This window comes from Sminthopsis crassicaudata, chromosome 6 (assembly GCF_048593235.1).
Source record: "Sminthopsis crassicaudata isolate SCR6 chromosome 6, ASM4859323v1, whole genome shotgun sequence".
Lineage (NCBI taxonomy): Eukaryota > Metazoa > Chordata > Mammalia > Dasyuromorphia > Dasyuridae > Sminthopsis > Sminthopsis crassicaudata.
This window is the reverse complement of record NC_133622.1, coordinates 180,795,037-180,810,180: the sequence shown is the minus strand read 5'-3', so window position 1 is coordinate 180,810,180 and position 15,144 is coordinate 180,795,037. Positions and strand designations below refer to the sequence as shown.

Here is a 15,144-nt window from a genome sequence, read left to right as displayed (position 1 = left end):
CAGATCTTTGGATGAGACCAATCGAGGGGATGAGGGAAATTCAGCGCATCTCTAAGATGGGCCCGGCTCTAAACCCGAGGATCCCGGAAGGGCAGCCCTCCCCTCAGCCCCTGCGGGCTGGGGAGCTGCGGGCCCCCAGGCTGAGGTGGACAGGGGATATTGGACTCCTATTCCCACCAGCCCAGGGCTAGAGCAAACTGAGCTCCAGGAGGCAGCGGCAGGGGTTGGGAGGGGGTGTCCCCAGACAAGTGGGAGAGCGGAGGAGGAGTAAGTATGGGGGGGGTGGCTTTTCCTCCCTGGGGCGGGGCACCAGGAACGGGGTTCTTAGGGAAAGCGGGGGGTGGGGCCGAGTGCAGGGTTCTTTCGGGCCCAGCCTATGGCCGGTTCGTCCCCGCCCCCTCCCCCCCCACCCCCAATGGTTCCCTGGATCTCGCCCACCCGCTGGCCTGAGCCCCACGCCGGCGCCGAGGCCTCGCGCACACTTAAGCACCCGCCCTCCAGCCCTCGGGCCGCACTGCCAGTCAGCCGGCCCGGCCGCGGTCTGTCCGTCCGTCCGTCCTCTCCTCGCCTCTCCTCCAGCTTCTGCTTCCAGCGCTCCGGCCCGGGGCAGCCAGCCAGCCAGGGAGGAGGCAGGGACCACGAGCTGCCTGGAGCGGGCGGTAGTTAGGTGAGTCTGGCCGAACTAAGGAGAGGGAAGATCGAGCTCGAGCCGGGGGCGGCAGGGCCGGAGGACTGTGAGCGCGCGCCGCTGGAGGGGGTGCGGGGGACGGTCTGCCCCACTGCTCCCGGGAGGGGGCTACCCTGGAACCTGGGCCAGTCCCCTCGCTTCCCTCCCCTCCCTGCTCCGTCCCCGCGGCTCCCGGGCGCCGCTGGTTAAATATAGCCTTGGGCTCGGCTAGGCTGGGGTGGGAGGCGGGAGCCCCTCTCCCGAGCTGGCAGGCAGGGGTCCATTCCCTCGGGGCACGATGCATGCAGGGAGGGCCTGGTTTTAGGGGGAAAGGAGTCCGGAGGGCCTCGGGGTTCCCGCTGAGAATCCTCGGAGGCGCGGAGAGAGTTCGTCCCAGTGGCCGCGCCTGAGTTCAAATCCACGCTCTTTTCTTCGCACACACGTCACTGCCCCTCCGGGTGCCTCAGTTTCTTTATCTGTAAGTGGAAGGAGCTAGACTAGACTCCTTAGAGCTTCCAAGCAGCCGTAGATCCGTCAGTCCCCGTGTATCGATTAAGCACCTGCTGGGGACAGTGGAAACCAAGAATTCCTCTGCCTCTTCCCTGCTGGAGCTCTCTGTGTATCACAGAACCCCGCAACTTTCAGGGGTGCGACTACTATCCCGGGGACTAACAGTGTTGAAGTAGGGACTTTTCTCGCTGTTACAGCCAGGGGAAAGGGAGCTCGAATGGAGAAGGCTAGACGCCCTTCCCATGGGTTGATACCTGGATTGAAATTAATAGACCAGTTGTCTCCATCCCTGTTTGGGATTCCAGGCACAGTAAACGCTAAACAGTGAGTAAGTACCCGCAGAGTCCGAACAGAAACTTGTGCTTGGTTTGGGGGAAGGTAGAATTTGGAAGAAATCAAGCTCAGAATCCTCAAGGGCTGTCAGGCTAAAGGAGGTTCTACTACTGGAAAGCCCAGCCTCCTGGAGGCTCGTTTCCTCCTCTCTGTCTGCCTCAGAATCATGCCCAGGATCTAAAGGGGCTTTGGAGAGCCGGAAACTTTAGAGTTTGAAGAGCCCCTTGGACAGATGACACTGGGGAGACATGGAAGGGGCTGGTGCATCCAACAGAGCCGGAGTGCTTCCAGGGCCATTGAGAATTGGGGCTTGCAGTTCCAAGGGTCTTGTGATGGAGAGAGCATCTGCATCCACAGAGAGGATTGTGGGGACTGAGTGTGGATCACAATACAGTATTTTCATTGTTGTCCGTCTGCCCTTTGTTTTCTTTCTCATTTTCCCCCTGTTGATCTGATTTTTCTTGTGCAGACGATAATTGTGGAAGTATGTAGTTTAACATATATTGGATATAGGTTAATGGGGGGAAAGGAGGGAGAAAAATTTGGAACACAAGATTTTTCAAGGGTGAATGTTGAAAATGATCTATGCATACGTTTTGAAATTTTTTTTAAAAAAGGGTTTTTTATTTTTGTTTTTGTTTTTTAAAGAGAATTGGAGCTTGGAAACAGTAAGGGCTGGCAGTGGTAGGAGTTACAATAGGGCAGATTTAAGAAACCATTCCTAACAGCTAAGTAGACATGATTGGATTGGGCATCCTTGGTTGTGAGTGGGCACTGTCCTGCCATGAGATTTTTTAGTGAGGTTTAGGGGACCACTGGCTAGAAAGAGCCATTGGACTCTCTTTCACTTAATTAGTTGTACTGGGGTTCACTAAGAAATGCCCTTTTGTAGAACAGCCTTCTCTGACAGACCTCTTTCATAGGGACTTTCTCCTCTCCCACCCCCACTGGATTTCTAACTTCATAGAGAAAAAAAGGTGGTATAAGAGAGCTTTGGACCTGGGTTTTATCTCCAGACTCTTACTAGCTATATATCTTTGGACAAGTTATTTGCTATAGCTGTGGTTCACTTGTTTCAGTCATGCTCAATCATGTCTGAATCTTCAAGATCCAATTTGTAGTTTTCTTGATGAAGATACTAGTTTATCATTTCCTTTTCCAAATCATTTTACAGATGAAGAAACTGAGAAACAGAGTCAAAGTGGCTTGTGCAGGGTCATATAGCAAGCAAGCGTTTGGGGCTGGATTTGAACTCTGGAAGATGAATCTTGTCTTATTTTACTCCTCTCTTTGGAGGGATTTGGACTCATTTGCCTCTACTCCTTTCTAGCCTAAAGCCCTCTTTTCAGGCTCTAATATAACCTTTGCTTCTTTCTTCCTTGATATTGAGTTCCCCACTTACCCTGGACACACATACCAGGCAGGGCTTGCTAAAGGTTGTTACTGTTGCCCCTGGGATACCAAGCATTTGATCCGACAGGTGCAGATTTCTTCATCCAGCTGCTGCTGCTGCATCCTGCATCCAGGATCTAAATGTTGGGGGTGGGGTGGAATCCAGCATCACTTTGGTGCCAAATGGTAAAGAGGAGAAAGTTCAGCTATGTATGTCCTTGCCCATTTCAGATGTCCAAACTTTGGACTGGATCCTTTCTGTCCTTCCTAGTCTGCCCAAGCTGAAGAAGCAGCCAGCAAGAAATGTTCCTTTCCCTTTCCCCACCCCCAGCCATCAGAAATTGCTAATATTTTCCAGCCAGGAATGGTATAAGCTCTAGGAGAATCCCTCAGACTTGATGTGAGTAAGGGAGAGTAGCATTTACAGATGCCTATTATAGGTCTTATTTGATCTTCACAACAACCATGGAAGGTAGGTCCCCAGTTTGCCCCTCACCCTTTGCAAATATCCTCTTCTTGGAGGTGATTGTCCAGGGTCAGACAACCAGTGACTATCCCACCCAAGATTTGAACTTGTACAGCCTCCCTAGGCCCAGTTCTGTTAGTCAGACCATCATCCAACCACCTATTGCGGTAGGCACTGGGGATGCAAAGAAGGCAAAAGCCATGTCTGCCCTCAACGAGCTGACAGTGTAATTTGACAGCTTGATGTAGTGATAGAAGGCAGATAGGTGGTGCAGTGGTTAGAACCCTGGGCCTGGAGTCAAGAAGTTCAATCTGGTCTCAGATACTAGCTGTGTGACACTAAGCAAGTCATTTCTCTGTTATTTTCTAAAGCTAATTTGCAGAGAAGGTTCCAATCTGCCTTGGAAGAGGAAATTTCCTCACCTGGGAGTCCCTTTGCCAATGACATCACGAGAGGCCTCTTCTGTTGGGCAAAAGGGCCAAGGGCTTAAAAGGTTAGGGTCAGTTCTTCTGTGGACACTCCTTGGGAAAACAGCTATCACAACCCTGTTTGCCTTTTGCATTTCAGACTTTAGACCAAAGGGCTAGGGCTAAATCAAAATAAAGCTTCCTATCTTTCCTAAGTCAAGTACAAAATAAGCACAAACAGAGCTCTTCATTCCTCGACCCATCAGCTTCTTTCCCTGGCTGGTGGAAGGAGCCCTAATCTTCATTGGACCTTTTGGTTAGACTAGAGCTGGGTCAGAGGCTGTCCTGCTTTTCCTTGAATAAAATCAGTGATTATTAGAGATTAACAGAAGTGCACTATGACTTCACAGGAAATGGGATTTCTGTGGGTCTTGTGTCCCACCTGTTCCGTAGAAGAGCTTCAGGCTGACCAGCACAGAGATCAACAGAGCACTCTCCTCTTTGGATTCCATAGAAAGACCCATAGCTTCCCTCCTTTGCTTGCCTCATCTGAGGGATGTCTCCTTGGAGAGCTGTGTTTCTCTTTGGCACTGCCAGTCCTTGGAATCAGGCCGGCCCTTTGGGGAAGAAAAGACTGTACTCCTACTTTGGGGAAACAAAGGATTTCTTTCCTTTTTGCTCCTTTCAGTTAGAACAGAGAAACAAGCTCATGGTTACAGAGTGTGTGTGTGTGTGTGTGTGTGTGTGTGTGTGTGTGTGTGTGTGTGTGTGTGTGATGGTGCTCAAAGTTGTACAGTCTGCCTCAAGAAAGGCTACTTTTCTATATATTTTCCAGTGACCTAAGATTTTGCATTTTCCCATCTAATCAGTGGGTTTGGGTGTTTATTTTCTCATTATGGAAACTAATTTGTGCTGGAGATTGACTAAATGTCAGTCCTCTTTTCCATCCTAATCCTTGTGGGTGCTTTGCTCATGAATGGCTCCCTATTGCTTTTCAGGGATTGCTTAAACTCTTTAACTTGCCTTAATATTGTATCTTTCTCCTTCCCAGTAGAATATAAGCTCCTTGAGGGCAGGGACTTTCTTTGCCTCTTTAGTTATTCCCCATCCTTTGCATGGAGGCTGGTACATACTTGGTTAGTAAAAGTTTATTGATTGATTGGATTAGATAAGAAATTGAATTGTATTAGTCCTAGATCCACAAATTGACTATTAGAAGGGACCTTAACTGAAGTATAAAGCACTCATAGGAGTATAGAAGAAGATGAAATGTAGAAATGACTACCTATATAGTAGATAGAAAATGTGGGTGAAATTCTGGTCCCCTAATTCCAAAGCCAGAATTTCTCTGCACCATAGATGGCAAATAACCATTTGTACTCATGCCCTTTGACACCACATCCTAGATTCTTGTTTTGGCAAACAGGGTATGGAGGTCCATATGGTAGTGCCCACTTCTGGGGATACATATAGTACCTGATGCCTAGGAGAAGATTCTAGCTGCTGGTCCAGTAGACTTGCCACATGTTGCCATGTTTCTGGAAGGGGCTCAGGACTAGGGGATAGTAAGTAACCTTTGTCCTGGTATATTTCACCAAATGAGTATTGATTAGGTACCTGCTGTATGCTCTTAGCCTAGAGTAAGTGGAAACCCTGCCCTTGGAGATCTTGTGTACCCCAACTTCTGGGGAGACTGTAAAATTCAGCCAGCTTCCCAAAGCACACCCCAGGATCCTTTAGAACCACAGACTGGGTTGGCCCATTTTTAATGCTCCCCTATCCCCTGGTTTCTGGTTTCCTTGTCAGTGTTTCTGATGGAATATCTTTGACTTTGGTCAAACCTTTGGGAAACCTATTTTAAAGTCAAAGAATCTTTTAAAAGATCAATAGTGTGTCAGTTACTCCTAAATGGAATAAGCTTATTTATTTATTTTAAAATAAATCCATGTTTCCCAATATTGATTCTTCTTAGAAGTAGGGCCCGGATTTCCCTGGTCTTCTCTGCAAGCTTTAGGGAAAGCACTCATTGGATTCCAGGCCTTGAGCATAACAGCTACCCAGTCCAAGCTCTTCATTTTACAAATGAGCTTCCTCTTGTAAGAAGGGTCAGTCACAATTTGAATGCAGAACCTTGGACTCCAAAGGCAGTGTTGTTAGTGAGTGGGAGCTTCACTGAGAGAACCACTAGTCCTGGTATAAAGGTGGAGAGAATGGACTAACTTCACTGAGGAAGGGCTGAGATGAGAATCTTCCATGCTTCCTCTTCTGGGACCGTTGCAGAGGGTCTCATAGATGTGAAAAGGCTTTGTTTGAAAGTAACAGCACATTTAGGGATGGGTCAACATATCCCAAACTCTTAGGTCTTTCTAAAACTCTATCCCAAGGACAGATATGGAGCAAAAGATACTGAATGTGGAGGCTTCCTGCCTTGAAGTTGACCACATGTTTTACCTTGGGCATGTCACTTAATTTCTTAAACCTCAGTTCCCTCATCTGTAAAATGGGGATTATAATACTTTTCGTTGCTGTGGTGATTGTGAACTTTGACAACCTGAAACTGCAATGGAAAGGTAGATTCTTATTACTATTATTAGTTATCGAGTGACCTTGAAGCTTACTTCATTTCTCTATCTCGTGACTTGCTTTTGTTTCAGTGTTGACACTTTTTATCCAGAGATATTTACTGAGAAACTGTGCCATTTGACTGTTTGTAACTTTCACCTGGCACTTTTACCACCTTGGCTTTTTCCTTTTTCTTTTTGAACCTACATATGACATAGATTAATCCAGGTTGGGGTTGGGCATATGATCCAAGGTTCATCCAAGGCCTGAGCTTTCCCTGACACACACTACCCCTCTCCCCCTTTTTTGTACATCAGTATTCTCCCGGTGATGCTTGCCTGGCTGTGTATCAAAGAACACCATGATCCCAGAAGAATCCAAAAGATGCTTGTTGAAGCTGCCAGAGGGCAGCAGAAATGGGTCTGGCCCAAGGAAGGAAGCTACTCAGTCCTGCCAGCTATGACCTGGGGTGAAAGAAACCATCCAGGAAATGTGTATTTAGAAAATAAGGGAGAGGTAGGCACAGACAGCAGGAAGGCTTGAAGGGTGGATGGTCCAGAACTGCCCACTTAGAGGCAAAGCTTGGGCCTGTTGGCAAGTTTTGCCCATGAAAATGGAACAAAATAAAAAGGCCAGCTGGGCTTCAATCTGAATCACTGGGGGGAGGGACTGTTACTTGGCAAACTATAATAAAGTATTTCATGAACCTATTGTATAAGTTTTGAACTAGTTCCCTGGGTGATGATAGTTCCATTAAACCCCAAATGAGAGAGGCAAGCCAGGTAGCATTTTCTTTAGCCAACATTCTCATAAAGTTATGGAATATCTTCCTAATTCCCTAATTGTATCTTGTCATCATAGGACTGGCTACAGGACATGCCTTTGATTGACCCTAACTCCTCAAGAAGCATCTTTCAAAATGGGGATATGGAGGGCTGGTTATCATAAAGTGATAGGAGTGCCCCCCAAAAAAATTTTACAGAGCTTTGGAGGTGTTGATCGAATCATTTCTACTCATTTCTAAACAGACTTTTTCATGATAGAACTTATAATTAGGCAATCACATGTCAGTGTGAGGTGAAAGAAGTTGGTCAAAAGGCAATTTATTATTAATTAACCTACTAGGTGCTAGACCCTAAACTAAACCATAGAGATACAAAGAAAAACAACTAAGACTTAAAAAGGATTGCCTCGTTTGCTTACTCTGTTGGACATTGGACCTTTTATGCATGATAACTATACTTCCTTTCTAGCCCTCTTAGTGATATTTTCCACTTGGAATGGACTTCTTCTCTAGCAGCCAACTTTAGGCCCATCCTTGATCAGTAATTTTCAACACATATCAGACAAGTAGTCATCCAACTTTTCCCTTCATTGAGGTAGATAACCCATTCACTTAGGGGATAGCCTCATTATTAGGAAACTATTTAAGCCTAGATTTGGTCTTCTACAACCTCCCCACATTGAACTTGGTTCTGCCCTCTGGGGCCAAATGATCAAGTCAAATCTTTCCGGAATTGGATTCATATACAACCCTGTTATTTGGACAAACTGCCTTGCTCCATACTATCCTACTACTCCTTAGTTCCAACATAGTCCTTTGCTCTCCCCTCTGCCTTGCCCCATCACTTAGGATAACTTTCCTCTTTCTTTCTTTCTTCTCTCAAATCCAGCTTGTATAGTCTTTTCCCAACTATCATCCATTTCATCCAATTCTCCCCCAATTCTCACCTAGCACTCTGGTTTGCCTATCTGTTGTGGCCTGTACTGTTCTCATACGTATTACTGATCTTTAGCATCTCTTCCCCCATCTGGACCATGTATCTTTCAGCACCTTGGACAGAGACCAGTATTCAACAGGTGCTTCCTGAGTATGGGTTCTGTTGTATTCTAAGCTAGCTCAGCCCAACTCCACCCCTATCCCCCCATTGTCCTGTGCCCTCCAATTTAGTGAGGGTGAAAGAAACTGAGGTGAACATTCCTCCTACATTACTTCTTATCTTACAGTCATGAAAACCTAGATCTAATCCCTGGTCATGCTCTCCAATATTGAACCCTCTTCTTCTTGTGTCCTAGCTAATGGATCAGGCAGAGGTTAGCAAGCTCCCTGCTCCCCCAAAGCCTTTTTAGATCTTTCCTCTCCTTCCTTTCCTTGACATGGCTTCCTTTAAGATCCACATCACTCTGCTGTTTCTGCCAGACTTTATTTTAGTTGTTGTCCTCTACCCACCCCCATTTTACCTCCTTTATCAAGATAGTTACTGGCCATCTTTTTTACTTGCCAGTTTCTCAACTCCCTTCTCATCTCTGCCTTCTTCCATATCTTGCCTGCAAACCCCTCTGTCACTCAGAAGTTCCACACCCTAAATGTAGGATTCTGAAATTCTCCTTTCTGGTCACACTGTACTTAGTGATCATCCAACAAAATGACCTGGGGTACATCTCCTAAAAACATTTCTTTTATGACTTCCAATCAGTCCACTCAATCCATCTATCTCTCCTGTTCTGACTTCATTCTTCCCTTCAGAATCTTAGTTAAACTCAACAGTCATTAGTAAGTCCCTTCTCTGTGCCAAAGCATTGTTCTTGAGCCTTCAGTACCAGGGATGCTGGTATTGAAGATAATGATAAGAAATAATGTAAAACAGCTTTGCCCTCACTGAGCCTATTTTCTGCTGGACAGAGCAAACATTTAAATAACTAAACCAATGCAGTATACTATGAAGAGGGAAGGAGAGGAAGTATCCTATCTGGGTGATCAGGAGAGTCCTTCTCCATAGCACAGAGCAGAGAAGAAGGGAGAGCATAGAGACTATATTCAGTTTTACTCACATGAAGATCTGCCTTCTGTTCCTCCCACCCCCTACAGCAAAGCAAGAAAAACACAACCCTTGTTATAAGATTATTATTATTGTTGTTATTATTATTATTATTATTATTATTATTATTATTATTATTATTAGTAGTAGTAGTAGTAGTAGTAGTAGTAGTAGTAGTAATTACTATTTGAAGAGAAGGTAATACAAGTCAAACCTCTCCCAAAGTCACACCTAGGAAGTGACTGTGATTTGAATCCAGGGCCTTTTGGGGAGATTCTACCCATCATGTTTACAATGTGGTAAGCACATGCTCAGGAATGTTGGGGAAGAATATTATAAAAGAGCCTTCTTATCGTAGGAATTCTTGGCCATTTGCCTTCCTGGTTGGTGAGTGGTTCTGTAACGGCCCATTTGTTGCTCAAACGCCTCCATCTGGGATATTTACATCTGTGATTCAGCCACGAGGAAGGGGTGGGGGAGCATAGTACACTCTGATCTGGAGAGCTTGATGCTGGAGTAGGATTTGTGTGTGGAATTATTTATCAGTGTAGCCATTGTGAGCACATGGGTATGCTCCAGAAAAGCAGCTATGAGTGGGGACAGAGCTCAGTTGTAGTTGTCAAAAATAACACCTGAGCCACTCAGCTTTCCTGAAACTTGTAGCTTCATTTCTAAGGGAGGAAATGACTGAGAGTGTTTTTGTGCCATCAGAAAATTGAGGCTCTTATGGGAGCAATTTACACTTCTGGTAGATGGAGGGCAGAGTCCCTTGGCTACCTCAACTGCAATTCAGCAACACAGCATTACGCACCCGTTATAGAGATGAGGAAACAAAGGGAGGGATCTTCCTAACTAGAGAGCACTATCTTGATATTGCAGGAGGATCAGACTTAAAGTCAGAGGTACCTTCTAGAGATGGCAAATATCTTATTCTAAATACTCTATTCCATACTCTAAATACTGTAGAAGAGTTAGATCCCTTTGGATATCTCCCAACTAAACATGTCTAGTACTTCAACCAACCTTATTCTGGATTTTTACTGTCCTTTTTGTCTTCTCTTGGATGTCCTCCAAGTTTTGTAAAAATCCCCCTAAAAGGGGTGCCTACGGGGGAATTAAACACCTTATTCCAAAGGTGACCTGAGCTTGACCCTCTAGATGATTTATAGATTAAGAGCAGAATCCAGCCGGAGTCTCCCAATACCACAGAGACCTTCAATCTCTCTCAACACAGCTGGTTGCTGGGTAGGACTGAGTTTTGAAACTCATGGTCTACCTATAGTCTAGATTTTGATAAGCAGAGACCTTTTGTTAAAGCTGCTATTCTTTATGGGTTAGATAATTTTGTTGTTGTTTCTTCTAGACGGGGTTTAGTGACTTGCCCAGGGTCACAAAGATAATAGGGGTCAAGTATCTGAGATGGAATTTGAACTCTGCTTCTCCTGACTCCAAGGCTAGTGCGCTATCCATTGCACCACCTGGTGGCCCTGGTTAGATTATTTTTAAAAATAATTCTCAGTTTTCAAAACTTTTGTCGGGAAGATCTTGCAAGCAGTTGATTGGGGCAGGGGAGAAGAAAGGAATCAACAATTAGTTTCTGTGCTTGGGGAATCAATTAAAAGGCCCACCTTTGGGATGGGTGCTTCCCATCCAGTAATTTGGCTCAGTTCCTGCAAAGAGGAAGACTAGAAGGTGCCCACCTGCATTGACAGTGTTTCCTCACCTAGTGATACGGAGATCTGAGCCCTCTCCCGATCCATTCTCCAAAGTCTTTTTAAGGGTTAAGTTTCCAAAAATGGTGTTTCATCCCCATAAACCCGGGTTAACTCCAATGATCTCTTCTGTCTCATATCAATGTTTGAATCTTTTCTTTCTCTGATGGTGTTAGGTAACAGATGGTTTGCACTTAGTTCAATGAACCAAACACACAAAAAGCAGACTTTGCATAAAACTTTTGTGGATAATGCATTTTATCCTGGTGAATAATTGATAGCCTATTTACATTATTCTCATCTTATTGACTGAGGCCTTTGAAGTGCCAAACATGGCACTGTGTGGTCACTTCTAAAATTAAACTTTCGTAGCTTCTTGAAATGTTTTCCTGAGCCTGGTCCCAGGGCCTAATAGGGAAAGCGTCTCACTGCCCCAGGGTACTGGCAACCATGCTGCCCTCTCCAGGGTCAGAAAATTTGGTTCAAATTCTGGTCCAGTCTCAAGTGTGAAGTTGGGCAAATCTGTCTACTATTCCGGGCTGCAGATACTGCTTCTTTAATAATAATAATTATAATTATAGTAACAACCCACTTTTTCTCTCCCCTTTCTTCCCTTTCCTAGCCTCCTCCCCCCCTTGCCTCCCTTCTCCCATTCCTTCTCCTCCCTTCCTTTCCCTTCCTTCCTTCTCCTCCCTCCCCTCCCCTCTCCTCCTCTCTTCTCTCCTCCTTTCCCCTTTTCTCCTTTCCTTTTTTCTCAAGGCAGGAATGAAATGGGGAGAGGACATTCTTCTCTGATTCTCTCCCCTTCGTTTAGGGCAAGGCTTCTTAAACTTTTTCTACTTGAGACCCTTTTTGCCTAAGAAACTTTTACATGACCTCAGTATTATAAAATCAAGCATTTACTGATAATAAATTGTAAAGAAATTTATTTTAAAACGATACACATAATTTTGCCAGTTATTAAAAATTAAAATAAATTTGCATACTAATTTTGATGTGTTTGTTTATTTTTGCATAAGAAATTAAATCTTGATGGATTATTTGGTACCTTTTACTCTTGCCAAGTTTTTCACAACCCCCACATTGAGTTACATGATGCTATAGGGGGTTGTAGTCCATAGTTTAAGAAACTTTGGCTTAGAGGACTTAGGGGGTCACAGCCAGAACTTTGGATTTACAAGGACCTGGGTTGTTGTCTGGGCAGACTGCTTGCTTGTATAACCTGTGACAACCCCCTGTACATCTCCTTGGCACGCTGAGCAGCTGGACTAGCTGCCCTTCCCACCTCTCCAGGTCCCATGCAGCCCTATCATTTATGACCCTCTGATCTTGGTCTCTTAGCTCTCCACAGCCAGACCCCCAAGTCTAGAAAGGAGAACTGGTCACAGAGCCCAGCGATGTGGGTGCTGGTGACAGCTGCCGGCCACTCAGGGTACTGCGGCTGGTCATGCTATGGGGGGAGAAGGGGGTTGCTAGCTATGTGGTCTTTAGAGTAAAGATCCCCTTTCTGGTTTTCATCCTCTCACCCACCACCCACAGCTCCATTGAGATCCAAATTTTAAATCCTTTGTTGGATGTGTTACTGATTCTGCTCTTGGAAAATCTGGGCCAGTGGCCAGAGAGTCCTTCTGGACTGTCTTTGAGCAAAGGGAAGTCCCCTTCTTGAGTTCCTGAACCCTGAGGTGTCGTCGTGTTTGAAAAGCAGAGCACTCTGACTGCAGCTGGTGCAGTTTGCAGCTGGTAGAGTAGAGTTTGAGTGCTTGGAGGGAGAGCTGAGATGGCTCAGAGAAGATCCTAAAGCAGTGGTCCTCAAACTTTTTAAATAGGGGGCCAGTTCACTGTCCCTCAGACTGTTGGAGGGCCGGACTATAGTAAAAACAAAAGCTCTCACTCTGTCTCCGTTCTTCAGCCCATTTGCCATAACCCTGTGGGCCACATCTACGTCCTCAGCGGGCCGCATCTGGCCCACGGGCCGTAGTTTGAGAACCTCTGCCCTAGAGCATCCTTCAATGTCCTAGGGAGGCTGAAATGCTGGAGAGAGAGCTTGAGATCCCAGGTCTAAATCTGAAAGGAACTCAGTCCCACACTCATTTTGACAGCTGATAAAACTGAGGCAATGAAGGAATTTGCCCTGTGTTTGGTAGTTTCGGCTGGTATCAGATGGAAGAGTTGAAGTACATGCAATTAGTGTGTTATTTACAGCTTGTAAGTATGTGTGGGAATCTATAACTTAATCTCTATGTCAATGAACAAACATTTATTATGTGCCTACTATGTGCCAGGCACTGTGCTAAGTCTCTGTGGTGGAATAACTTATATTCTAATGTTGAAGACACATGTAAATAAATGTAAAGTAAGCTATATATAAGATAAATGGGGGGGGGGAAATTAATGGACAGAAGGCATTAGAGTGTTTGGGTGGAGCTCCCTTTGACAGATGGGATTTTAGTTGAGACTTGAAGGAAGCCAAGAGGAAGACATAAGGGGGAGAGTGGCCAGGTATAGGAAATAACCCGAGAAAATGGAGTTTGAGAGGCTCTCATTCATTGAACAGCTAGGAAGCTAGTGTTACTGAATTAAAGAGTACATGTAATAATAAGGTACAAGGAGACTGGAAAATTAGGAAGGGGAAGGGGGTGAAGATCTCTAAATGCCAAACAGAGAATTTTGTATTTAGGCCTGGAGGTAATAGTGAGCCCCTGTTGTTTATTGAGTTAAGGCAGTGTTATGGTTGAACTCTACAGAGAACTTCAAGTGAGAAAACTATCTGTACCAATGCAACTTCCCGTCCTTGGAGACTGGCCTAACCTGGCCAAAGGTGGGCTCATTGAACCAAATGTCCCTCTCACACCTTCTGCTCTTGTTTGCCGGGCTAGTGTGTACTTTTACAGAGGTACTTACTGCTGTCCAAGGCAAGGCTTAACCTTTCAGGGGAGGTGTGACTAGTGATAATGGATTCTCATCGAAGAGAAAAACATCCTGGACTTGGCTAACAGAGCAGATATAAAAACAGAGTTGTTTTTTTTCCAGTTTTGAAGACAGAAATCTTATTTAACTCAAATAAAGCAGGACAATAATGGCAGAACTCTGAGTAGGGAGTTACTGAGACCATGGTTTCAGCCCCACCATTTAGTAGCTATGAGACTTTTTCCGTATCTTCTTTGAACCTGTTTCCCCTATAATGCAAGGAGCTGTCACATCCAAGCTTCCAAGACTCCTAGTATATAAAATAGTCAAAGACCCACTGCCAGGTTCTGTACCATGTGTGTGATTTTGTGGTTTTTTCCACTACATATGCTAGTTCTCTCCCTGAATAGATGGTGGGCCTTTTACAGACCAGGCTGGTGAGAGACTATGCCATATGGGAACGAGGCAATTTGATTTGAAGGTGTGACTAACTGTCTTCAAGTATGGGAAAAGGCTGTCCCATAGAAGAGGAACTGTACTTCCTGCAGTCCCTAAGGACAGATTAAGGAGCTGTGGGTAGAAATTAAGAAGCAATTTTGGCTTGATGTAAGGGAAAAACTAATTAGTGCTGTCTCAAGTAGAATGGACTTCCTTGGGAGGTAGTGAGCTGTCCTCCCTTCAAGGAATGACTGGAAGGTTCTATATCCAGTGTCTGGCAGAGGGGGACCCTTGGTCAGGGGATAGTTGCCTTCTAGGATAGATGCCATCCAGCAGCGGGCTTCTGGGACTGGTTATAGGACCTGGTGATTCCAAGGGAAGGGAATACATCTCCTTGGAGCCATGATTTTCTTAGGGTGTGTCTGCCCGGGAGCAGCTGGTCACCCTTCTAATGGCTTGCCCCTGCAATCATGGCAAAAACTTCTTCATGTACAGCAGGAAAGGGAGAAATGTTCCCATGTTCATTGCCAAGACCAAAGCACAGGGACATGGGACCAGCACATAGTGACCTCAATTCTCAAAGTCTGGAGAGGGGAGAGAGAAGAAAGGGAGAGGGCTCAGCAGGGGTTGCTGCTTTGGGGGCTCACCCAGCACATATGTGGAGATCTCGTTCGTGACCCTCCGATCTGGATGACAAGAATAAGAAGGAAACTTGAAAAGCACGTTATTGATGGAAAGCAAAGCGTTGGAAACTTTGGGCTTTTCATCAGGAGAGCAGATTCATTTCCACTCAGAGACCTGAATTTCACAGGATTCTAGATTTAGAACTATAAATGTAAGAGATAATCTAGCCTCGATCCTCAACTTTGCTGATGAGGAAACTGAGGCTCAGAAAAGGGACTTAATTGTCAGTGGCCATACAGCCAGGGCT

At 45.4% G+C, this 15,144-nt stretch overlaps 1 protein-coding gene across 2 annotated transcripts in view; it reads left to right on the top strand.

Annotated features, from left to right (window-relative positions):
• Positions 1 to 303: 303 nt before the first annotated feature.
• SLC7A2 (solute carrier family 7 member 2) overlaps positions 304 to 15,144 on the top strand; it is a 64,346-nt gene continuing 49,505 nt past the window's right edge. Inside the window, exon 1 of one of the 2 annotated variants that reach the window (XM_074275709.1) lies at positions 304 to 667. The gene's annotated coding sequence lies outside the window, so the exon portion shown is untranslated. The remainder of the gene's footprint in view (positions 668 to 15,144) is intronic. The other variant, XM_074275713.1, reaches the window with a different exon arrangement.